At 35.6% G+C, this 26227-nt stretch overlaps 1 protein-coding gene across 1 annotated transcript in view; it reads right to left on the bottom strand.

Moving 5' to 3' along the window:
• LOC108970689 (contactin-associated protein-like 2) overlaps positions 1–19114 on the bottom strand; it is a gene marked incomplete at its 3' end in the record, with an annotated part of 60648 nt that extends 41534 nt beyond the window's left edge. The window contains exon 1 of the mRNA XM_018936211.1: positions 18914–19114. The remainder of the gene's footprint in view (positions 1–18913) is intronic.
• Positions 19115–26227: the final 7113 nt, after the last annotated feature.

Here is a 26227-nt window from a genome sequence, read left to right as displayed (position 1 = left end):
ATCTGACTCTTTTAGTTTTAGGACTTACAAACAACCGTTATGTGAACAAAACTATAATACTCTCTTTAGCAACTTTGTTGCGAGAGTATAAAAAAGCTGGCTTAAAGGCATGTTAACTACGCGCAACAATCGAAACATTTGTATGGATTGCGCGAATGTGGAAGATGGAGTTGGTGCGGAAATATAATATCAGGAGCTAGGCATAAGACAACCTTTTAAGTTATCGGACCACTGCAGTATATTTCAAGCTCAGGTCTTTGATATTGCCAAAGTCGTGAAAATGGAATCTAGTGCACATGCAGGCAATTCCATAGCCAACATATACGTAGACAGCAATCAAGGCAGTAACAAGTAAGTGTTGCCAGAAGTAAGCAACTTCACTTCTACTGGATGTCAGGCCACAAAGGCATTGAGGGCAATAAATAGTGGACGAGATTGCCAAGAATGGTGTACAGCTAACATTCCAAAACGTAATCAACATTGGGAAACCTTAGAATTGTCTTTACGGCGATCTCGACAGAAGCACGGTAAAGAAAATCCAAAACCCAATGGAAATAGCTACCTTTGTACAAAAGTCATGCGTAAAACGATAGATCGGAAGTACACAAAATTGCATCAGGAAAACAATGGGGCATATTTTGTGCACTTGTCCCAAATTGGTAGGACTACGCGGTAAGCATCCTTGGTTCCCATGGTATTTAATAGAGGGTATCGATCGTGAGGCTGAGGTATCGCGGCTAAAGGATGACTATTCCTTTGGAGCTTAGTAACTGTACTCCATTTGGTATCGCAAAGTACCAAAACTGACCTTATTGGTCTACTAGATCAATCTAATCTAAACTAATTTAATGTACTCTATTCAGGGTATAATAGTCTTATGCCCAGTTGGGAACTATATAGTCTAATTTCGATTAACTCATATGGTTGCCAACTTCACTTCAGGAAAAAGTAGGCATTAGCGTACTTTCCTTTAGTAGCAAATCAACTTTTAGTCGTGATATTGCCCTCCAAATACTTCGGAAAGATCACCCTTTGAAACAAAACTTCGAGCCTCAATATTTTTAAAACTAAAGCGCTGCTTTCTTTAAACAAACTAAGGCAAAGATATCAACGAGTAAACTTCACAAACCAGAACATGTTTATCTTCGTTTAAACGAATGATAGTCACATATATATGTCTTGTATATCATATTGACATGCCGTGACAGCACTCGTAGAGCCCGGCGAGTGCGCATTACATATGTACACGAAGTCGATTGAAATTTCGACGTTTGCAAAATATTCATTACTTCTTTTTAATGCTTGAGTAATGCTTGAACTTTGATCTGAGTAATTGAAAGAATTTTTGTGCGCCAAGACATGGCAGCCGTAAAATGCAGTTAATTTTGAAGAAGCTTTCGCGAACTCATAATAATGGAATGCTATCAATAAATGTGTGCTTTGAAAGCTTGTGGGAGGTTGTCGGCGAATTTCAATCGCTGTCCTATTAATAATCATTTTAATAAAGATAATTAAGCGAACACAAAAGCTACCAGCAGTTGTTAACGCGAATTTGTTTTTTATGCCGGAGGAAGTGAGGCGTCAACGATTAATTGAATTAGAAACGCTGATCGGACGACAGACAGCAGAAGGCAGAAGCAATCTTTGGTGATCAATTGGATTGTCTGTTAGTTGAAATTATCAAATACTTTTAAAGTTGAATAATCTGCGAAGCATTTGATTTAATGCCCAGCGTTGAGTAGAAAAAAAGCTAAGCGCATTAAGATACGCTTAAGTGGACTAATGCATAAGTGCATAAAGTGAGACATTCTGGCATTTTGTACTTAGTATCTGAAATAATAATTAAGTGGGTGGATGGAAAATAGATTATAGCGTACAAAATTATATTATTAGTTTCTTGAAAGCTTTTAGTAGCTTCCACAATATGTGTGCCTGATATTGGACGTTTAAAGCTTGCTAGTACTACTGCTATTGGTGTTGTTATAAAATCGAAACGAAATTACGAATTTCCTTTTCTTCTTCTTTTTTGGTTGGAATTAAGATATACAAAATCAAAGAATGCAATTGATGTAGAGTTTGCACTACGTGACCAATGTTGACTTTGAGGTGACCTTTTTATAGATATATGTATCTTTATACCGAGTCAACAATATGATTAACATTTGTCAGGTACACAAAACATCATTAGTTCTCAACTGCAGGAGGGTAAAATAAGTCACTTCCTGCATTAGCAGCACAGTATATTGAAGAAGCTAAGAACTTCCGCTCAACCAAAGTTTATTACATATAATGCAAAAATAACAAATAAGTTTAGAACCATTTTTTTCAAGCTTTCATTATCGTTTTCTGTCACACAAAACAATTTTACCTCGAATAGCGTATTTGCCTCGAAATTTATAACATCCAGAGGGAGACGTCAGAGACCCTTTAAAAAATGCATATCAGGTATGCTTTTTAAGAAATTTAGTTTTCAATGAGGCAATACGTTTTTTTGAGTAGGTCTTTTGACAGCTGTTACTTGATTTATACCCAGTTCGCCAGTCCGTGCCATAGAGGAGACTTAAATGTCTTATTACTTCCACGAAGCAATACTTAATCTGGTGGTTCCGTGGGAGAGTCTGGAAATGGGAGCAGGTTAGATTTAACGGATTGAAGTTCCGCTTTCCCTACTTAAAAAAAAAAAAAAAAAAAAACTCACGCACTAATTCGCAGTTCTTTCTGAATGAAATGGCAGCTCTTCAATCTCTTCAGGTTGCAGAAAGCAATTTTCAAACGTAGTGGCAAATCATTATAAAAATCTAAAATCTTTTCAATAACATTAAATTATATGCGGTTTAAGAATATCTCCATTTGTGGGAACTGCCGATATCGGACCACAACAGCAAATAGCTGTCATAAAAATAGCTCGGCTACGTACCCTAAATTATTTGGAAATTTTGAAATATGAACTAATAGCGAATGGATTTATACTTGTATGTAAGTATTTCTCTTTTACAGGTTTCAATTTCGAAGGCGCTAAAATAAAGCTAATGGTCCATTCAAAAAAAAAAAAAAAAAAAAAAAAAAAAAAAAAAAAAAAAAAAAAAAAAAAAAAAAAAAAAAAAAAAAAAAAAAAAGTATATATTATGAATTTTGTATTTGTAGCGGTTTCTGTTGGTACAAATTTCACCTAGTCTACACTTTCGTCTTCACTGAAAGCAACAAATATTTGTATACACCTACTTTGCTATTTTCAGATTTCAAATTTAAATTTAGCCGTCAATGTCAAAGCATCGCTGACAGTGAAATGTGCAATCAACAAGTAGCAACAACAATATATAAGCTTTTTCTTGTTTTCGTAGAAAACAGCTGATCAAAACAGAGGCCTCGTGTGTAAATAGGCCGCATACCGTCACATATACTGAGACTTTTTTACAGATGATTGCCATCACATGTTGCTAATTCATGAGGGAGTTCCATGACCACATTCTCTTGCAGAGCCAACTCCGTTTTGTTTGCAAGTACAAAAACAAAAAACACTAAGTATTGGGAGTCTATAATGTGGTGCCTCAACCAACCAGTTGGCTATGTGTTTCATTATCTCTGTCACGTACGAACTTGCCGGCGGCTAGCGAAATGTGTCGGCGAATGTGTGTTGCTAGGTTGCCGGCAGTGACGAGCACCTTTGATGACGACAGCGCTGTTTGTTATTTCAGCATGTGGAGGTGTTTATGTGGCGCGCGCTCATGTGATCGGCTTGACAATCGACGCCGAGTCAACAGCGAATGTTAAGCGTGGAAATTACGAAAAGAGCTGTGTGTGTATGTTCGTATCAACTTTGGCGCGAATAGTAAATACTTCACAATCAATGGGTTTTTGTATGTCTCGCGTACTTACAGACCTACTCGTGTGCGTAAATATGTATAAATTAGTTCATTTCATTCTTTTGTTTATTTGTTCTTGCTTTTGTTGTGCCTCTCTGCTAATCGCCTTTTGTTTTGATTACGTTTTCTACTTATTGAGAAGTAAAAATTCAACCTTCAATGTAAGTATGTACATATGTATATATATACACACATATGCATGCATGTAACATCTACAGATATGAGCTGTAAACTGTTTCCTCGTTGAAAGATAGCTAGAAAGCCGACATGTGAGCAGTTAAGTAGTTTTCGTTTGGCAAACAAGTTCAAGAGATAACTTCAAAAGATTTTTGTTGGTTTTTGTACATAAAAACAAAAGTAACAATATTTACCGAGAATCATTTTTATCATAAACAAGTTTGCAATAAATAATTTAATAGCTGAACACGGCAACCTATATTTTAAATTTAGTTGATATTATGAAGAACTGACATCTGCAATGTCTATGTCTATGTGAGTTTTAAATATCCAGAGCTTAAATATATAGGTCAAATTAATGATAGAGTATTTGAGATTTTTGAAAAGCGCTACAAAGAGTCCTCTCGGTATCATTGCTTATGAAAATATAACGGATCCAATCAGAGCTCCTTTTTTCAATAGCCATTTTTAGCAGATAACGCGTGAGTTGTGTCAAGCTATCATGTTATTTTTTTTCAGTATCGTTTGGCATTTCATCACGTACAATTCATTCAACTTGATTACGAAAATTCACGTTCTGTAAAGAATGTGTTTCGCGTGATGAAAGTGTAACGAAGACCGAGGAGAGTTGATGTATGGAACGACTTGACGCATTATACGCCGAGATCTTACATTTAAAACGTACAAAATACAGCTTGCTTAATAAGTGAAGCCACTCAACCTTCCCAAGTGACATCGCTTTGCTCTGAGGGCTCTTGAAAAATTGCAAGAATATCCAATGTTTTCGAGCTAAATTTATTTCAGTGATGAGACCCATTTCTGGCTATGTAAACAAGCAAAATTGCCGCATTTGGGATGAAGAACAACCTGAAAAGGTTCAACAGCTGCCATTTGATACAGAAAAATTAAGGGTTTGGTATGGCTCGTGGGCCGATGGAATGGACGGTTTATATTTATTCTAAAATAATGCCGGTGGGAATATAATCGTCAATGACGAAAGCTATCGCGTCATGATAATCGACTATTTTATGTCTGATTGAAGCTCGTAATCTAGGCAATATCTGGTTTTATTGAGAGAGCACTTCTGTGAGCAGATAATTTGACATTTTTGGTCGGAAGATTGGACACCAATATCGTGTGGTATTACACCGTTAGACTTTTTCTTGTAGGGATATGTAAAGCCTAAATTTTATGCGGATAACCCCGCTTCAGTTCCGACGCATCACGCTTGGCATTCGCCAGTTACCAGTCGAAATGCTTGAACAACCTCTTCCCAGAAAGTATTATAAAACTAGTTATATATATTTATCAAAAAAGTCTTGCGGTATTTTCGCTATTCGTCGCATCGGGTCATGCTATACCTTTTTGGAAAGCTCATTTCACGCGCTAACACGTGTTTGATTGATTGTCGTTTCTTTTAAGTCTCTTTTAAGTGACACCGGTATAGTAGCAGCCGTAGTATTGGTCAAGAGCTGGGCATGAGTCATCAAAAAAAAATTTTATGAACAATTGAAAATTCAATACAAATGCCGCAAGACTTTTTTGAAAACCTATTATATATGAATGATCAGGATGATGAGAAAAGTTTATATCCGTGTGGTCCGTCCGACCATTCTTCCATGCAAGCTGTGACATGAATAGCAATTGTAATATCTTGACGAAGCATAGTACCGGTACCTACGTGTAAAAAAGGCGTAATAGGACCGTTGCCACGCCCACAAAGCGCCATTAAGCGAAAACCCGTGAAGTGCCATCACTAAGCACAAAATTAAGATATAAAACTGCAATGTAACTGTATGGCAATTACAATTGAAATTCGGAGAGAATTAATTATGATTATCTGACGGTAGAAACTCTCTGTATATAAAATTATTCGAATCGGGTACATACGACCCTGAGACCCAAAAAACCTAGTATAAAGATTTTCGAACTTCCTTATAACTTTGTACATCATATATCAGCCTATATTTGAGTTATCTCAATGAAAATTACAGACCGTGTTTTACTCGTAACAGTGTATCTTCGTGCTTAAAATAAATAAAATTGAGGACGCTTGATCTAGGTCTCATATAACTATTACCCGGATTTTCTAACATCCGGCCGATTGGTGATTTTATGTGAGGTATCTTAATGAAACCCAGAGAACATTATTTTAGTATGTGGCATGATCATAGTAAGTGGATAAAATCGGCTCGGTACTACTTCCAAATTCCATACACAAGTATTGTATACATATGTACCATTTAATGATTTTCGTTTTTATGAGTTATATATAGTATATGTCGCCTTCAAAGTAATATATAAAATTAATTGCATTCCAATCTTCTGGTTGAAGTTATACACCTTAAGGTATTTCCCTGGCTTTGACTATAGCTAGTTGATAGAATATAAATTGTTCGGTTGCACACGAACATAGCCCTTCCTTACTTGCCTTATTTGCATTTCGCCGCACACAGCTGCTGAAAATGACTATTGTATGATCACGTGAGACTTGTCAATTACTTCATCATGATTTTCTTGATGTGTTTGTTTCAATTGAAAGCTTTGCTTTGCATATACGAACGACTATGTGTCATAAACCTCGGTTCGTAAGCCAATAAGAGAGGTTACGGAAAGCAAGTGTTTTCTTTTCATTTTATATCGCCATACACACATTTATGAAGAAAGAGGAAAACTAAAGAAAAGTGCGCTTGCTCGATAGTTTGAGAGAATTTGAGAAATTCTAAATATTTCCCAAAATAAAGTTCAAGTCAATTGGAGTCAATTTGAAGAAAACATTTCTATGAATTTTTGGTAGAAAAAGTAAGATAAAACGTTATTGAAATTAACTTTATTTTAATTGTATAAAATCGAAATGGTAATCATCGTTTACTCTCATTATCAATGAAATCACCACATGACCATTTGTTACGTAATCACTGCGGCCCAGTACTACTTCACTAAACACTACTTTAGCATGCATTAGAGCAGTTGTAGTAGGCTAATATTAAGTTATCGAGTGAATGCACGCTGAAATATTCTAATGAGTTCGGCAAGTACGAATGGAAAGAGTTTACAATACATTGTACCAACAACTGTTCACATGCACGAATGCTTCCCATTTCTAGTTATGTGATCATAACTCATTTGACATTTGGGAAATATTTACGACAGTTATTTGTTCTTTACTACCGCCTCGGCCACTGTCATGTGTATCAACAAATACTTGCCTCTACATTCGTAAGTTTCTTTGCATTGTATTTTTATGTGTAATTAACGAGTGCTAATGACAATTGCTACACCAATGACATTCGGTTTAAAATACGCACGAGGGAGCGGCGGGAATTGTTAGCGCAGCTCGGTTACTGGAGTATACTATACACTGACAGCGACAGCGACAGTGACAGAGTGCACGACTAGCCATTAATATAGGTATCACATGAATATGACAAATTAAAAAGATAGCCAATTATAATGTTGTATTTACGAATGAAAATACACTTTTATAGCTTGCGAAATAAGCTTATATTCGCTTCAGTTCAAATGTGAATAGTTGAGCTGGAGGTGATGACACTTTTATTAGGTCAACATTTATAATATTTAGCTGAAAATTTAGAAACCAGCAAAATGAAGTAGTAGATGACAAAGTATTTTTAATTTGAGGCAACATTTTTCATAAAGGTCTCCCTGTCATGTACTTACATATAATATATAGAGAAGAAAAATCCACATCCAATAGCTGTGCCAGTTAAAGTGAATTACGACAAAGTTAGTTTGGCAAATTGAGATATTATTACAACGTAATATTATAAGAAAATACGCGGAATTTCACAACAATCATTTAGCACATACGCTTTGTTAATAGCAATTCTCTACTATTACAGTAGAGCATCTGTTTGTAGTAAAACAATAGTTAACTCAGATGAAATTTCTCTGAAAACGTTTAAAACACTTAGCATCTTATCATTTATTTGCTAAATTTTTTATACTATCGCATTTTTCACTGACACAGGGTATAGTAATTTTGTTGATCCAACCGTTGTGTGTTTCACCTTGCACTAATAGAGATAGATAGAGTTATGCATATGAATAGGAGTTTAAATCCGGGTGACTGTTTGTTTGCTCCCCTCCTTCGTGCGTACAAACGATAACGATACACGTGATCCTTGGCACCCAGTAGGGGTTAGTAGTGCAGATGCCCGGAATCGGTTGATTACCCCACCCGCAAAATACAAATACGTTATACAAAAACAACACATTATACAACCGTGATAACATAAGAAAAGAAGATAAAACGGGAGGGCTCTGTCGTAATCGTTGCCGAAATTGAATAGTGGGTGAGGTGCCGCTAAACCTTACGTTAAAATCTATATTTTAGGAATTAATCGATCGTATCATCACAACACTGAAATCGAAATACAAATACGTCTACTTCCCATTAAAAAAATGTTTAAATGAAGCTTGTAGTTTACAGTCAATAAAACCTTGAGCAATTATTGCCTCTGAGGTATATGTACCACAACTCGGATGATAATTTTTCAAGTCCCCAAATGACATGCCATATGGTCCTCAGTGCCTACAGCTGATTTTTCGCACAAATATCGGCAAAATTTTGTGATGTATTTATTATTGAATTTAAGAGCAATTTTTTCTAATAACAGACCTTAGGTCAAAGCAGGGCAGACTCGTGGAAAATGCTTCTGAATAAACTTGAGTTTTGTCACTAGTTGACTCAGTCAATCCCGAGCTGCTCTGGCCTAAATACTAGTGATTTAATAGGGGGATTCTCCTGCGCTTGCAGTATTGCAGATTGCAAAATTCCTATACCGAAATATACTAGGTCACGAGTGCATTCATTGCAGAAGCTAGTGTCATATGAACTATATGCATAGCTATTGTGAATTGGCGCATCTTCTGCATTCATTCTTAACAAAAAAAAACTGTAACAACTCTCTATAATTTATATAGAAATTATAAAAATCTACTTCAAATTTACCTTCCTCAACAATTTAACATCAAAATATGTATTTAGGTAAAATGACAGCTATCAGAGGGTTGAAATTATTTTTTTACGTATTGTTACACGAAAATAAACATGGATTTTGGTCTGACATATTTTACAACCATTGCAAATCATTTTCTGCCTGTGTTCCAAGAGGAGATATCTGCAATTCTTTGCAAGGGTTTTGCAAGAGCAAGAGAATACCCCTAATGCTGTCCACTTTTTTGTTGCCTTTATCCTTAATAATGCGATATTTATTTCACTGATTCAATTTTTCCTTAGGTACCCAATCTTTAGTCACTTCGGAGAGGTTTATATCACATACATACATATATCTCTTTTGAGTTAACTTGGTTGATTTCAGTACCAATATTTATTACAAGAAGCAAAAGGTAGTAATGAGATTAAGTGAGTCAATAGTTCAATAAGATACTAAACAACACATTGCAATCCGAGTTTATTGTTAGGTTAGGTTTCATGACTTTCGAGTCCATTTTGCTCGCTGTGCTGAGAATTTTTAGTCGAGTTAATCAATGATAGAAATAGAGATTCGTACCGTACTTTTCGAAGAGCGTTTGACATAAAAATACATTAGTTCGTGTTGTCATGAAGGAAAGTGGAGAAAATATTGGTACGCTGATTTACAATATATTATATATTTGTATAGCTCACTTTGATCATTCTGATTCAAGCAATTATTTTTAGTAGCAACTGTTGCGGTATACACTTAGTACTTACAATTAACTTTACGAAACTGGAAAGGCCTGAGATTAGTAATAGGCGAATATTATGGATAAGCATATGAAAGAATTTGAATGAAGTCTGGCAAGTAAATATTTGCTTTCTTCTAGAAAAAATGAAAAAAATGAAATTCCGATACTTTGGATAGGCTTAAAGACCATCGATTAAAGTTAATAAGTTCTTAAGTTGCTAACTCCGCCTGAAATTTTATTTTTTCTATAAATATTTTACTAAACTGTTGCTATAAATACGTAATCAAAATGTATTTCAAATACCTGAAATATAATCGAATATGTGTATGCATTGTCGTTTCGAAGGGAAACACCAGTAACAGATCAATCATCGTATGCAAATATATGTGCATTTAATAATTAACCCAAATGTTATCGATTTAAATTGTAAATATCATTACTATCATTATTACTCGTATAATTCGCCACTCGAAGTGCGGCAATTAACCGTTGTATTATCATATTAAAAGTCAACAATATCAAGAGCAGTGTGATATAAGAAATATCTGTATTTGTGATTTTGTTAGCAGTGAGCTCACATTCAAGTCTCTACAAGTATTAATAATAAAATGTATAAAAGTCTACTTGTAAGTCTAAGTATCTACTTATATGGTTTATCTACATATGTATGTATGTATAAAATACTGTGAATATACGGAATTTTTAATAGAGACTTGTTGAGATAAGAAAGTGACGTAGCAGTATGGCTTTGCTATGGCTGACGTAATAAATAAATTGATCTATGAAATTTGGTTGTCGAACATTATCTCTTTTGGTGTTTCTTATTTGCAATCAGATCATAGACTCAAATTATGTTGAGCATTGTCCACGTAATGGTTGTTTGTAATAATTAAAATTATTTGCGGTAGATGTAGAATTATATAAATGATTAGAATGATATGGCGAGTTGAGCTCCGAGTGACTGTCTTTTCGTCAGTTCATTGGCGCGTGTAAGCGATAACTTGAGTGAAAATTAAGTTATCTTGGGTTCTTAGCATATAAGTTCCTTGGCACCCATGTGTCAAGCCCACAAAATTAATATAAAATGCTACTAATAAAAATACAAAATTGTAACGGGTAATCCAAGTAGAGGTACCTTTTTCAATAGCTATTGCCTTTTTTGTAAACTCATGATCACTGAAGACCAATATGTACTGCGTAGTGGGCATTTAAGTATTTTATATATACTCCCCAATGGATGGAGCAGACGTTCCATTGCCCGACCAGGAAGAAGTTCGAATAGCAATTACCTGCCTGAAAAACAACAAAGCGGCGGGGGCCGATGGATTGACGATCGATCTACTCAAATAACGCGGCAAAGAACTGGTAAGGAGCATGCATCAGCTTCTTTGCAGAATATCGCATGGTCGGAAGAAAGCTTGCATGAGGTTCTAACGAGCGTAGGACTGAAGCCTACCGTCAACAAACTGATTGGACCTTATCAGTGTTGCCTTAGGATTGACTAATAAACAAACGACCAGATATTCACCATGCGCCAAATCTTGGAAAAGACCCGTGACAGGAAGATCGACTCAACCTTTTCGTCGATTTTGAAGCCACCTTCGACAGCACAAAAAGGAGCTGCCTTCATGCCGCTTTATCTGAATTTGGCTGTGTAAGCTGACGTTGCGCAACATAAAAAGCTCCGTCCGGCTTGAGAAGGTCCTCCGAGCCGATGGATACTAAAGGAAGTTTCAAATAAGGCGACTCCCTTTCGTATGACTTCTTCTATCTACTCTTGGAGAAAACAATACGGGCTGCATTGCTGCAAAGAGAAGGTACAATCTGCTTCAATAGTGTACAGCTGCTAGCGTACGCTAATGATATTAATATCATCGACCTCAACAACCGCATCATTAGCTCAGCTTTCTCCAGCGAAGAAAATTAGTCTGGTAGTGAACGAGCGCAAGACGAAATATCTGTTGTCATTAAACAAACAGTCGTCGCACTCGCGACTTGGCTTATCGGTTTGTCTCCAAATTAAAGAAACAAATTTGCCTTCACAAATTGATTCAAAATAACAATTCAGAATTTGCGTATGCAAATTAATCTCAAAATGTATGCGTAAATTTTCCCGAAACTAATAACTTGAATAAATGAAAGCAGTCGGCAAAAATTCAAAGAACAAACAATACGCAGAAATTCTCATAAAAAAGTTGGTGTTATTGGCCTACTTGGTCTACGCGGTGCAGTCGGCCAACGCAGACGTTGTAAGCACCTATGTATGCCGATGCATTATGCCAAATTCGTGCCGAAGCAAAGTCAACATGCAAACAAGACCAGAAGTGTAAATACTTGCTCATTTTTTGTCAATAGTGCTAGAGATAGCAAAGCCAGGCAGCATTATCAGCATTTATGACATGCTGCGGTAGATGGGGGGCGGAAGCAAAAAGCGCAATACAAATACTACAAATGAAAGCAAAAATATGTAAATATTGTATGAGTATTACTTTTAATTAACCTGTTGTTAGGCTGCGCTAAGCACCAATTTGTTGTATCGCTATATAATTGCGAAGATAAGCGTTGGATTGCATGCGTTGGGTATTTTCCAAGTGCTTTTGCTATATTTACGAACGATACGAGCATCCCGCATTTTCGAAGTAAAAATACAAGAATGACTACTGGCATTAAACAGAATTATTTTTTTTTTATATTTTGCGTGGAGAACTTGTTCCTTAGCTTTTCGCATTCTTTGCTTTATCTCTATGTATTCAATAGATTTAGAATTAGCAAAAAGCGAAATTAACTGTATATATGTATGTACATATGTAGTAAAACTATCTGAATGCATTGAATACGTCAGACTCGCATAAAATATTGCGGCTACCGCACAATTAGGCGGCATATAAATTATTCACAAATTATATATGATTGTGTAAGCGAGTGTTTGTTATCTGAAATTAATTGGGTTCGTTGTTTAATTTCTAAAATATTTGTTCATATAGAATGAAATATGAAATAGATAAGATGGTTTATGTAGGCACTTTTGTTGTACTCCTACATCATAAATATGGTCTAAGCTTTGATGAGGGAATCAGATATTGTTTTGTATACTATGAGGTTATTTCAGCGCTAGAAACTGTTTTCCTTGTTTTACTATTTAAAGCGGCGCTAAGTGGTTTTTGGAGATTGCCACGCCTCTAGTAAGACTATCTTGGCGATTTACGTCTCTAAATAACGGGCTACTTGAATTTCATAACTCGCGCCACCCAGTTTAGGCATTAATGGTTGCCAAAGTATGATGATTATTTGACATAAACTGCGAATGATGCATCAGTTTTTAATGAGAATCCAAAACTGAATGAAAACTATTTTCACAGAGAAAAAATCCAGAAAAAAATGGTAACTTCGGCTGCACCAATAATATTACTTTTATACCCTTAACAGCAGAAAAGAGCAAAAAATATTTTTGTCCTGATTTTCATTGTGGTCCCATATGAACAATTTCTTAGGAAACTGTAATGATGCCTTGAATTATAACGGGTGATCCAAGTAAAGGTACTTTTTACAATAGCCTTTTCTTCGGATCACACTTGATTCGTGTCAAGCTGTCATGCTTTTTTTGGTTCAGTATTGTTTGGCATTTCATCATGAAAAGACTTACGATTGAATAACGTTTACAAAGCGTTCAACTTTATTACGAAAACTTGCGTTCTGTAAAAAATGTGCGTACTATTCGCAACGCCGTCACCCATATCGAGACCCATCATTACTGTTACATTACATAATATTGGACGGTATAGACCACGTCCAAAATGCAATGCAGAAAATATAGCAGACGTCATGACCAAAGGGACTTAGCGAATTTATGTCTATGATCTTAAATTGAAATACAGCTTGTATAAAAACTGAAGCCGCTCGATCTTCCCAAGCGACAGAGCTTCGCTCTATGGGCTCTTGAAAAGTTTTAAGAAGATTCGACGTTTTCGCGCCAACGACGAGCCCCATCAATGGGCGTGTGATATCACACCATTAGATTTGTTGCTGTAATGTTATGTAAAGTTTAAAGACTATGCGGACAATCCCGCTTCGGTTCTGAGCTTGGAGTAAAACATAACACGTGTCATTCGCCAGTTACCAATACTCGAGCGGGTCATCTAAAATTGGACTCAACGTATAAGCCATTCGCCAACATTTGAAAGAGATAATCTTCAAAAAATATGCCAAAGAATTTTTTTTCAAATCATAATAAACATTTTCTATTAAATTTGAAGTTTTTGTGTTTTTTCCTTAAAATGATGGGACCCTCAAAATGAATCACTTTTTACTAATATCAGCCAAATTACCTTGGGATATCTTGTCATATGAAAATGGTTTCCGTATGAGGACTTGAATTTTATCGATAAATTTATATTAGATTTATATATTATAGTGGTTCTATATGAATAATAAACATATGTGGATTATTGTAGCGTTATCTTGGATAATAATAATTTCTGACAAATTTTGTGTAGATATGTTATATACAATATTGATATGATCTGAATAATATGTTTTGAAAATAAATTATTTTCCTGCACAATCATTTTTTCTAAATTTAGTGAAGACATCCTATAAAATACAAAAGTTTTCCAAACAAGAACTTTAGTTGAATCGTTTGTTTGACAGTTATATGCTATAAAGGTGCAATATAGGCCATTCCGACAAATGAGCAGCTGCTCATAAAGAAAAGGGTGTTTGCAAAATTACAGGTGGATATCTCAAAAAGTAGTTACAGCAAGGTCTGGTCAGCGCATCATATGTGAAAGCTTGTTTCAAGAGAACTAGATAGAAACCTTTTTCGAATATGGAATAATATGGTAATATTAGGAACAATTACCATTGTAAACCACCCTTACTACCATATATTAATTCTCAATTTATAATAAATTAATATTTTGTAGCGCCAACTCTGTGTTGTGATTTAAATCCAATTACTTACGCTACTTTCAATCTGAACTTTTACACATTTCGCAATTTGAAAAAAAGTGCGCTTTAATTAACACTTCCTCTGACTTACAGAGACACAATGAGTCGAGTGAGCGGCTTGAGTTAAGGAAACTGTCATGTCACATGATACAAGTGGAGGTGTGCACATCGAAAACATAGCATTCAAATACCGATTCTTTTGTGGGCTTTCAAGAATTTCCTTGCCTTATGAATGTGCTCATTTAAGCGTTTGTATGTATATGTGTGTGTATAGAGCCACGCTGAGTACTTGCAAGCGGCTGATTTGGATAAAGACATTAATCTTGATTGCAAATAATAACACTTGCTTCCTCAATATTCGACTTATATGATATAACGCACGGTTGCAATATATATCTATGTATGCATATAATGTACTTAAGTCCGGAGCCACGTGAAAAGCGCAGTATGATACTTATCAAGACTAACGAGAAACCTTTCGATATATAATATTTTTGTTGTCTTATTAAAACATTAATTCTTCAATTTAAATAAACTCATCTCAACTAGTAAGGACGCGGGAGCTCCGACGCGGCGTTGACGATGCAGCTTGTAAATTTGTGCCACATTCGTTTTTGTGATTTATGTCGAAAGTTAATATGTACACTTATGCAGTAATCTTGCAGGCGTTGATTGATCTAAAATGCGCCGCACTTTGGACTAAAACAGAAAAAAACGTTAATTTCGCTGGCATCAAAGCTAAAATACCCTTCACAAATAAGAAATATTTATTTTGCTTCTTGCTAAATTGCGTGCAGATATCTCGTCAAATGAAAAATTGTTATTTAAAAGCACTTGATTCCGATCGTTCAGTGGTATATTCAGTTTGCCACGGAGCAAAGCATGTGTGTGAAACCTTAGAGCGATATCTCAAAAACTCAGGGATTAGTTGATGTATATTCGGATCGAAGGACAAACAGACGGGCACCGATAGGTCTACAGATCTTATACTCGTGTATACATGTTTTATAGGGATCCTAACTACTTTCTGGGTGTTACAAACTTTGTGACAAACATCATATACCCTGTTCTGGGTATAATAATAAAAATGTACCAAAACTTCATACACATATTCACATTAGTGAGAATCAACTGCCTTTATGAATCAATGTCTGAATTTGGTATCCCCCTAAAACTAATATGGCTGTGTAAACTAACGTCGAGCAATACCAAAAGCTCCGTCAGAATCGGGAAGAACCTCTCTGAGCCGTTCGACACCAAACGAGAATTTTAGACAAGGCGACTCTCTATTGTGCGGCTTTTTCTATCTACTCCTGGAGAAAACAATTCGATATTGATAACATTGTACTAGTATTTAGATAAGGAAGCGAAGCAATTGGTTCTGGTAGTGAACAAGGACAAAACGAAATGTCTCCTGTCATCAAACCTCACAGTTGACAGTTTTAACTTTGAAATCGTAGATAATCTCGTTTATCTTGGAACCAGTATAAACACCAACAACAATGTCAGAGTTTTCGAAAGAAAGGTTCTGTGGAAAATTTATGATATTTTGCACACTGGCAACGGCGAATATCGTGGTCGATAGAACAAGAACTGTGCGAGAAATACGAATGGATGAAACCTACTCTAACTGTAGTCAAAACCATAATACATATAATACTGATTCTATTCCTATTCCTATTCTTATGTTGTCATGCTTTGGCCTAAGCGTTGACAATTCTTACTGTACTTTTGTCATGCGCTGTGACACTATTTCTTAGAAATACATTCAGATAAAAGCAACTCTTCCTAGCTCTCAGTAAGCAACCACTCTAGGTATCGACCCACTTTAATGTATCTACATTTCGTTGCATTTGAATTGTCATCAGCACAGCGTGAAGAAGAATTGTAGGCATGCGATAAATAGCGTTTCGTTTTTTTTTTTATTCCTAAATAGATGACAATTGTCCAGTTGAAAACAATTTGATAAAAATCATGCAAATTTTCAATGAAATCCATTCACAGCTGAAATCACTTATGAGTCAAGCATATTCAACCAATTATTTACTTTCTATAAACAGAGTTCCTTAAAGCGCGCGGTGGTGTTTTTAATACGGTTCCAAATATACGAAATATATGATTCAATAATATCACATATACATATTTACCGTGAAGTTAGGATGGCTTAAAAAACTACAAGGAACTAGTAGGCCTAAATATAACTGTTTTATTTCCTGTCTTGAATTGCATGAAATATTTTATTTATTAATATAATCAAATATTTACAAGGTAATGCGAATGAAGATTTTCTTATAACACCTTAAACGTGGTATATTAAGTTTGCCACGGTGTTTGCTCAAAAATAAAAATCGTAGGAGACCATATAAACTACATATGTATATTAATTGTCGGCATTTTACCTGTTGGTCTGTATATAAGCAAATTAGTCCCTTAGTTCATATTATATCGAACGCGTTCTTTTCTCATCAAGAAGCTTCTGATCCGTCGGAACTGCCATTATCGGACAACTCTAGCATATAGCCGTCATACAAACTGTTAGATCGAACTCAAGTCTTTTATTTAACTAGGTAATTAGGTATTGTGATCTCTTAATTGGGAACTAGTTGGGTGATGTCCTTGTAAGAATAAAGGCTGACATCATCGTCATCCAAGAAGTGGATGGACAGCACAAGGACAGTGGCTATATAAAGGAGTTAAAATTCGGTGTGGGATTCACGGATCAAAGTGAATTTCTTAGAGCATCTAATTTCTAAGGCTCCTTAAATCCAGCTGCAAACGAAACCATTGGTTCCCGAGAAAAAAAAAACAGCTGGTCTACCTCGCAACGGTTCCATCAACCTCAACACCTTCGTGATGGGGAGATACCTTTGTATAGTAGTGTTGTAGCGAAACGCATTTCCAGAGCTTAACATGCTGGCCAACAGAGGTAATGCTCGAAAATTCTACGAAAAGATGCGGCTTCTTGTAAATTAGATATGATCTAGTGACTGATACTCAGAGCATGCTAAAATTATGGAGGGAACACTATTGAATGGCAGTAATGGCGTAACATCAGGAGGTGGCGAACCCGATTCCATAGGAAGAAGAAGCCTCCAAACCGTTGGAAAGACCAGGCGTTGAAAGACCTGGGTATAATTGACACAATGAGCGAATAGAAAGAATGACTGATGCACTGTCGTAAATTGGTTACAAACTAACTTCACTGAATCGGGAAATGGTTAATAGTCAAAGAAATGTTTTGGCAGAAGCTAAGATTTGATAGTGTTACTTATTACAAATATCCTATAACTAAAGACATTCAAATTAATGACCAAACATTTAACGAAAGTTCTTGAAAGCAATGCTAAACAATTTAGTCTATAACATACCTAAAGCTGTTGTAACTAAAAAATCTTTCAGTATATCATAAATATCTACGACATTGGAAAGGTCGAGTTCTGGAGGTCTTTCGAACAACTATAAATAATAAAGAAGGTGCTTAAAATATTTTTGTAGATACTTGACTACATTTCGTTGCACGGCTGTATGTCATTAGGGTGTATTAAAAATTAGGCTCAGTTTTCTCTTGCATAACGACTATGTATGACTCCAAATAGAATAGCAACTTCATTGTAAGTGTTATGTAAATATTGGGAGAGTATTTGATAGGCTGGAATATAAGTTGAAACCACCATACGATGAAAGCCATTTCGGCTTCGAAAATTTTTACTTTTCGAAATGATTGAATAAGCTCATGTTTGTTAAATATTAATAAGTGTCATTTAATATAAAAATCCTAATTTATTTTAGCACAATGAATTAATACATAGAATATTCTTTATAGCGTAGAGGTAAAGAAGTAATCAATCATTTTGACAGCATCGAGACTTTACTTTCATATAAATATTAAAAAATAAAACATAAACAAATTATATATTTTTTAGCACAAACTAAATTAACAATTCAATTATATAATTAGCTGAGATCACACTGTTGAATGACGCATACAGCCGCCGTTACATTTTCATCCATTAATTTGCAGAACTGTGAACTATTTCTATTTAGAGCTCAGCGCATTTACTGCGATCTACAGACACCAGACACTACTTATTTCAGCGCTGTGCACTACAGTCGCATTCAAATTAATGGAATATAAAAGCATTTAGACTCTAAGCACAATTATTTCATTTATTAAATATTTAATGTCAAGCTGCATGACAGTTGTAAGAACACAAACACCGTTAGATACACACTTTTGCTTAAACTGCTGCGGAGCGCCGTGTAATTGATAAAAGATTTGCTGCCTCCAAGTGCATTTAAAGTACACTGTAATTTAGAACTGACACAACAACAATATATATGTATATATGTATTTTGATATGTTTTTATCAAACTAAAAAGGAACTTGAGGGCCCGAAACACCTGTGGCTATATGATAAGCACAACGAACCGCACGAACGCAGCGCAGAACCGCAACTGATAATACGCGGGCCGTCCGATCGCGCTGGATCCCCAAAAAAACAGTCCAACTTTACTGAAATCAAGCTGCATTGTACACACACTCACGAATATGTATATGTATGAAAGTATGTCTGTATGAATGTGTGAGAGCGGTTGACTATGCGGAGCGCAAATGGCACGCCGGAAAAAGCTAGCTGGAGCAACGCAAGTAGTTTGCGACACTCGCCGGTTTCTCGCATGCGATAAAAATGTTGGCGTTTCATGAATGAACGAGCCAAGTGAATCATATGCTGACTGTGAATATTAATAAATTACCTTTGCTTTCACACACACACACTTAAACTTTGAGTATTATTTGTTGATGTATGATAATGAATACTTATTTGTATACTGTGAATGTGCATTTATTCGTATATGTGAGTATCATACATACATACATGTAGCGACAGTTTACAGCGATAAGCGCAGACCAACACTTGCAATAACGCACACGTGTGGCTTATTTTAACAGACGCAGACATAAGGGAGATATTAATGAAATCAGTTGGTTGGTGATCCCCAGTACGTCATCGCTGCCAACAATTGCTACACTGGAAAAAATAGATAGATTGTAAGATTTTTTCGTAATGCGACCTGTCGGCTACTAATTGCTGCATTTTGGAAGTCAGAAAATAAAACTCTTGTTGTCAGATATTATAAGACGTTGAGATCACTCTAAATATCCTTGGCGAGATGTACGAAAGTGTGTGCATTCAGTTATTTAATCCTTCATCTCGCAAAGGTGGGACTATCAGGAGGAAAGTGTTTCCGCTTTCTTACAAACAGTTTCTACAACTGGCTTCCGGTAGTATTCTCAATCCCAACGTGTGCATATCGATAGGGTAACGACAAGTTAGATATATTTTCTGCCCTTACAACAACAACTAACCATTCATTAGTAGAACGCATGAAGAGCGCGTAGCTCTGACATTTTCTCATTCTTGTTATTGCAGTCATTGGTATCGTTGCAATTTTTACTACGATAATCTGTGTTATGGATAGAGATAGGTGTAGAAGTTCAGTGAGGAAAGTTCCCTGAGCGCCATTCACTTGTGAGTACCCAGAAATGATTCTTTTACATATAGCTCAATCAGCTCACGACTGCCGGTCTTAGACGAAGTATTCTCTGGGTAGCCAAAAAACGTCCGTTTGATGGCGAATCATCCTTTCCTAGCGTTCTGCGTTAGCTTTGGGATTTGTCACATAAAAAGACACCGTCAATGAAAAGGACACAGCAGCAACTTTTAAGAGAGCTCCTTTTTGATTTAGGAAAGGAAAAGTATCAGCTGGAACGTTGAGGAGTGCCATGCCGCGGTGGAGAGTACAAAGACTGCCTAGCTCTGAGTGACTGCGAGTTGAAGAGAGAAGCGAGACTATTTTGAATACAAAAATAGAGAGAGGCCGAGATGCATGAGTACGAAGAGCTTGACAAGCTGGCGGACAGAGGCACTACAGAGGACTAGCAGAAGGTTTCAAGATCGGAGCTTACTCGTTTAGAACGTACCGAGGTGATCTAGGGATTGATGCTCAGAGTATACTGATATTAAGGAGGGAGCACTGCTCCGGTCTGCTGAATTTCAGAGAAAGCATAACATCAGGAGACTGGGAACCCGATTCCCCAATCCATGACTATGGGCTAAGCGTCTCATTGTCCGACCATGAAGTAGTTCCAATATCCGGGTGTCTTTAACCCGAAATTATTGACCATTTGGATAACTTTACTCCATATGATTGGTGATTGTATGTGAGATGCCTTAATAAAGCCCAGGAAACATTTTTGTTTATATGGGACATGACAATAGTATGTGCTATTGCCAAAAATACATAAAAATTTTACTGTATTTCATTGTACTTTGAACGTTCCAAGTTGCAAAAGTATAAAATGTTCGGTTAAAATCGAACTAAGGTCGTCCATATCAACATCCTCCAATTTAGGCTCGGAACTGTCATTAATAATAAGTTTATAGCCTTTCAAAGAGAATGTAACATTGCGGTCGATTTCATTTATGAAGATATGTGAATCAATAATTTCCTCTGCCCATAAACTAAATAAACAGTAATGTAATGGCGTCCAAATAATGGCTTTTGAATTATTCCAAATGGAATAATTTTGCTAATTTATGTATCAATTCTTCCGAGGGTTTTCTTCGACACACACAGCAGCGTAGCGTGTTCGATGCATACTGAACGTAGTCTCTGATGATACACATTATTCGGTTGAGTAAAAGTTGAAACCGATCTTTGGTTGCTCGAATTACCGACTCTACTGAGCGATTATGCCAGTCAAAAATTTAACTTTCCCCACGACAGTCGGGTCTACATAACCGGAACGGACCATGACCGTTTATCTGGTCAAGGACTGTCAACTAGGGAAAATTCTAACACAAACTTTGTTCCGGAGTAAGTTTTTCTTCATGAAATGAGAAACAGTTGTCAAAGAGACCAATAGCGAAAAAAGTATTGCCTCATTGAAAACCGCATGTCTAAAAGATACACTCTGGATTATTGATACTTCACGACTGTCAATCATATCAACTGTACATTGTACTTGTGAGTATCGGAAATATAAATATTTTTGACAAGAAACTCACGACAATTGGTGTTCATGGTATGGAATTTAATAGAAGATATTAAAGGTTAATGATTTTTAAATAGTCTGCCATAATTTTCTAAGATATTTATCATAAAAATCTTAATTTTTATAATAATATATTTTTCTCTTTATGAGTAAAGCTTAAGTATACGGATGCACTATCAAACAGACCTCCATTTCGAAACTCCCTACTTTTTGAAAGAAAAAAATACAAAAACTTCGAGTTTAATGGGGAAAGTTTATTGTCATTCATTTTTTGAAATTATATTTTCAAGAGTGTCTCTTTCAAATAATCTCAGATGATCCAACCGTTGAGTCCAATTTTCATTGACTCACGTGAAATTTTGCTGCAAGCCCTGAATTAAAGCGGGATTGTTCGCATAGACTCTATATTTTATTTATCTTCACAGAAAAAAGTCTAAGGGTGCGATATCATATTATATTGGCAGCCAATCGACCGGCCCAAAACGAGAAAATTCTCTGAATAAATACATTGATCTACGGAAATAGCGCCGTCTTGTTGAAACTAATGCCGTCGAGGTATCGGGAATCAATTTCAGTCATCAAATAGTCGATTACGATAACCGTCGCGATTGACGGTTACTTGCTCACCGGTATCATTTTTGGAGAAAAATTTGGACCGATGGTTCCCTCGGCCCACAAACCACACCGAACGGTTGTTATTTCTGGATGAAATGGCAGCTATTTACTCTTCGTCCCAAATGCGGAAATTTTACTTATTAATGTATCCATTGAAACAGAAATGGGTCTCATCGCTGAACAAAGTATGGTTCGAAACATCGAATCTTCAGGGAACTTTTCAAGGTCCGTAGAGCGAAGCGATGTCACTTGAGAAGATGGAGCGACTTCGCAACATGCTGGACGTGATCTATTCAGTGGAATATTATACAATAAGGAATGCTGGATCTCAAGATGGGTGATGGAGTTGTGAATAGTGAGCTCAGTAAGTAAGTTGAACGAAGGGTACGAAAGACATTCTTTACAGAACGTGAAAATAACCCGACTCAAGCGAGATCTGTTAAAAAGAGGCTGTTGTAAATAGTATCACTACTTGGATCACCCGTTAGAAGAAAGAATAAGGCATTTTGTGTTATAATCGTAGCGAATATTTTCAGCTTTCATCTTAGTTGTAAAAAAAATGAGGAAACCTAACTAGTTTCGGGATTTCATAAGAAAACATGAAATATTCTAAGATATACATAACTTTTTGATTTTCTTAACAATTAAAAATATTTACAAGAATACGATATTGTTGTTTTGTTTGACTTTTCACATAATAAAAGTTCGAATTTTACTACAACAACAACACTTAGCTAAATGCCCAAGTTATCGGCAAAGTATCGCTAATTAGTCTTACATGCGCGCCACCTGTAAGGTATTGGTTGGCAGGTGGCCGCAGAAATTGTACCACAGAGGCTGGGGACTGGGTTATTAGCGTTCGCATCTTAGCAACGGAGAGCATGCTAGCTCGGCAATTGTTGGCATCCTCATAATTTTTACATCTGCACTTTGGCATCGACACAGATTTGCCTGCGAGCAGCGATGGCACTCGATTTAGCTGTGAAAAGCGAAGCCGAAACGTTTGCTTTAATTTTCATTGGTTTGGTAATTGAGTTCGACCTTGAATGTAGTTGTATTTTGGTGCATTTGCTCCTGTCGAATTCGAAATGTAATTAACACTTTTCACGTTGTCCTCATTACATATCGACAAGTGCTATCCAATTAAAGTATTGCCACATTTTGCATGGTAATCGTAGACCGCCAGCGCTTCGCTTATATCAATGCTGACACTGCCAATTAATTTCAAGTTGATTGTGTTTATAAAAAAAACCAAAGATTTTAATTCTAGCGTTGACATAATTTGTAATTGGCATTCCAATTACCGTCTGCGGACCCTATAATCCCGCCCGTTGGTGTTATATAACATTTGGCGGCCTATCGATGGATTAAAGCGAATGTAAGAGATTTATTTGTCATTGTTTTGTGGTTTTGCGCAAACAACAATTAATTGTCAAACTGAAATGCGAGATTTAATTAAATTTAAAATGCAATTGTTCATTCATTGGTGGTATATCTTTTGTAGAATGTGTGAATATTTATGTAAATAAGGTGGAATTCGATAGTTATTTAATTACTTCCATTTCAAGCGAATGAAAATCTATGTATATGTACTTCCCTTTTGCAAACTCTAGAGTGAACTAACGGAATTAAAACGAGAGAAAACGTTCACTTCGGGCGATACGAGCTATTCAAATTCGGCAGCGAAGACCTAATAAGGAGCATACTTTCAGCTTTTTTGTAGAAAATGGTCGGACAAAATCATGCCTGGCTATTGAAATTTAATCCACAAAAGGGGAAACTTAATCTACCTTATTAACAGGCAGACGAAAAATCCCAGATTTGAACCAAATTTTTTTCTAGTTGGATATAACCTATAAATAGCTGACGAACAATTGGTTCGCGCGATACTTTACCGTGAGTGACGATAGTTCTGCCACTTGAACCAATAATTTGTAAGTGGTTTGCTCTATCCCCTATAAATCTCATATAACCATTTAAGGACCAAAGATGATGATTACGTAAATGCCCGGAACAAGCAGATATGAACCAAACCATCAAAAGAAAAAAAAAAAATAATAATAATAATTCTAAGAGATCTTAAAGGAAAGTTGGATAATAAACTGCTTGTGGATCATAATTTTGTAGGTATAAGAAAATTTACAAAAAATTTTTTATAATCCCTAATCCCTGTAAGCTAAACTTCATAAAAATAGCTGGCTTGAAACCGGCTTTATACCCACAGTTGCGTAGGCTAAGTTGTTCAGAACGTTCCGTGCAACACTCCCCACGAAAGCTCTGTTCAAAGTCACAGCCACAAAAGCAATTATAGATTTGAGAAAGTATTTCCGGATTCTTAAATTGGAGTTCATATGTTCATATAAAAGTTATGTGTTAACTTTTTAATATGCAATTAATTCCAAGTTGATCTGTATAACACTTAACTAAATACAGCTTACATTGTTATATGCTGTATGATTCGATATCGATTGCTGGATTGACAGCTTGATTAATGAACTGTAAAACCTGTACTAATGAGATAAGAGGTTTCACATAAGTAAATGCGCTAATACCCAGTTTTATGATATGGCACATTCAAGAAATGTTGTTAATCATATAGTTTAGGAAATGTCAACTTTATTAAAAAGTAAGGCTCAACACAACAACAATTAAAAGTGTACAAGGTGTAAGGAAAATCGATTTGGTTTGTTATGACTTGCTTTGTGAAGTTCTTTCGAAGGTACACATTTCTCTGATATGGGCATATAACACTTTCACTTCAAAATTAAGATCCGATAGCCCCATCAGGGGAAATACCCGGAGGTTATAATAAAATTTAATTTTAATATTTTTTATGAAAGTTACCACTGTTATTATATCTTTCTTAAGTATCGGGACTCAGTTCGTAATAGACTTTTACTCATTTTTAAGATTTACAAAGACAATATTTGCCTTGAGAACACAAATTCTCGTTTCTAAGTCGTCTATGGTGTATCATAATCACTAAACTGTTTACCTACTTACTGTTGCAAAAAAACGATTTGATTAAAAATGATCACAACAACCGAATATCGAATATCTAGTTCGTCATATACAGTCGACGCTCACAAATTAGAAAATTAGTAGTTAGAATTGTTTTTATTTCATTCATAGTTTTTGTAAAATATCTGAGATTATTTTTTTTATTTGATACTGTTTTTATTGATTTAACCCTTTCGCTACAAGTTTTTACTCAGTTGCAAAAAAAAAAAAATCCAATTTTTTGAGTGTTTACTATAGTTGGCCCTAACAACAACAATCAATGCTCGATTTGAAAAAAAAAATTATCACAWATGTGTTTTTTGGACTGTATCCATATGGATAAATACTTCGCTTATGGTAAAGAAAAATGCTTATTATATATTCAGAAGTAAAAAATGCTAGTGTGTTTTTTGTAAGTTTTTATTTATTTCAGAAGTTACAAAACTTAAAATTAATTTATTAAATTAAAATAAACTTCAGATTCTCTGTTCTGTATAAAGAAAGGAGGAAATCCATTTTATCTCCAATACACCATTGGTAATTTTTTATTTTTCTTTGGGTATGTTCCAGAAAAAGATGTTTCTGGACTAGTATAGGATGCTCTTTGCCAACGGAATTCTTGAACTTTTTTAAATGGAATCTGTGGAGTGTTAAAAATTATTGGACTCTTCTGAACTGCCCCATCAACTACGTTACTGTCTACTATATCAAAAATCCTATCATCTTCATCGTTATTGTCTACATCAATATCTTCTATGTTGATCTCATATGGACCTTCCCTAGAAAATTCTTCTAGTATAAAGCTGTTATTTCTATCGAGTGCACCAAATAAATTAAAATAAACTAAAGATTCTTCTGGTTCGTCCAAATCAGA

This window comes from Bactrocera latifrons, unplaced genomic scaffold (genome assembly GCF_001853355.1).
Source record: "Bactrocera latifrons isolate USDA-ARS-PBARC rearing strain unplaced genomic scaffold, ASM185335v1 scaffold_309, whole genome shotgun sequence".
Taxonomy (NCBI): Eukaryota; Metazoa; Arthropoda; class Insecta; order Diptera; family Tephritidae; genus Bactrocera; species Bactrocera latifrons.
This window is presented reverse-complemented; position numbering and strand designations above follow the sequence as displayed.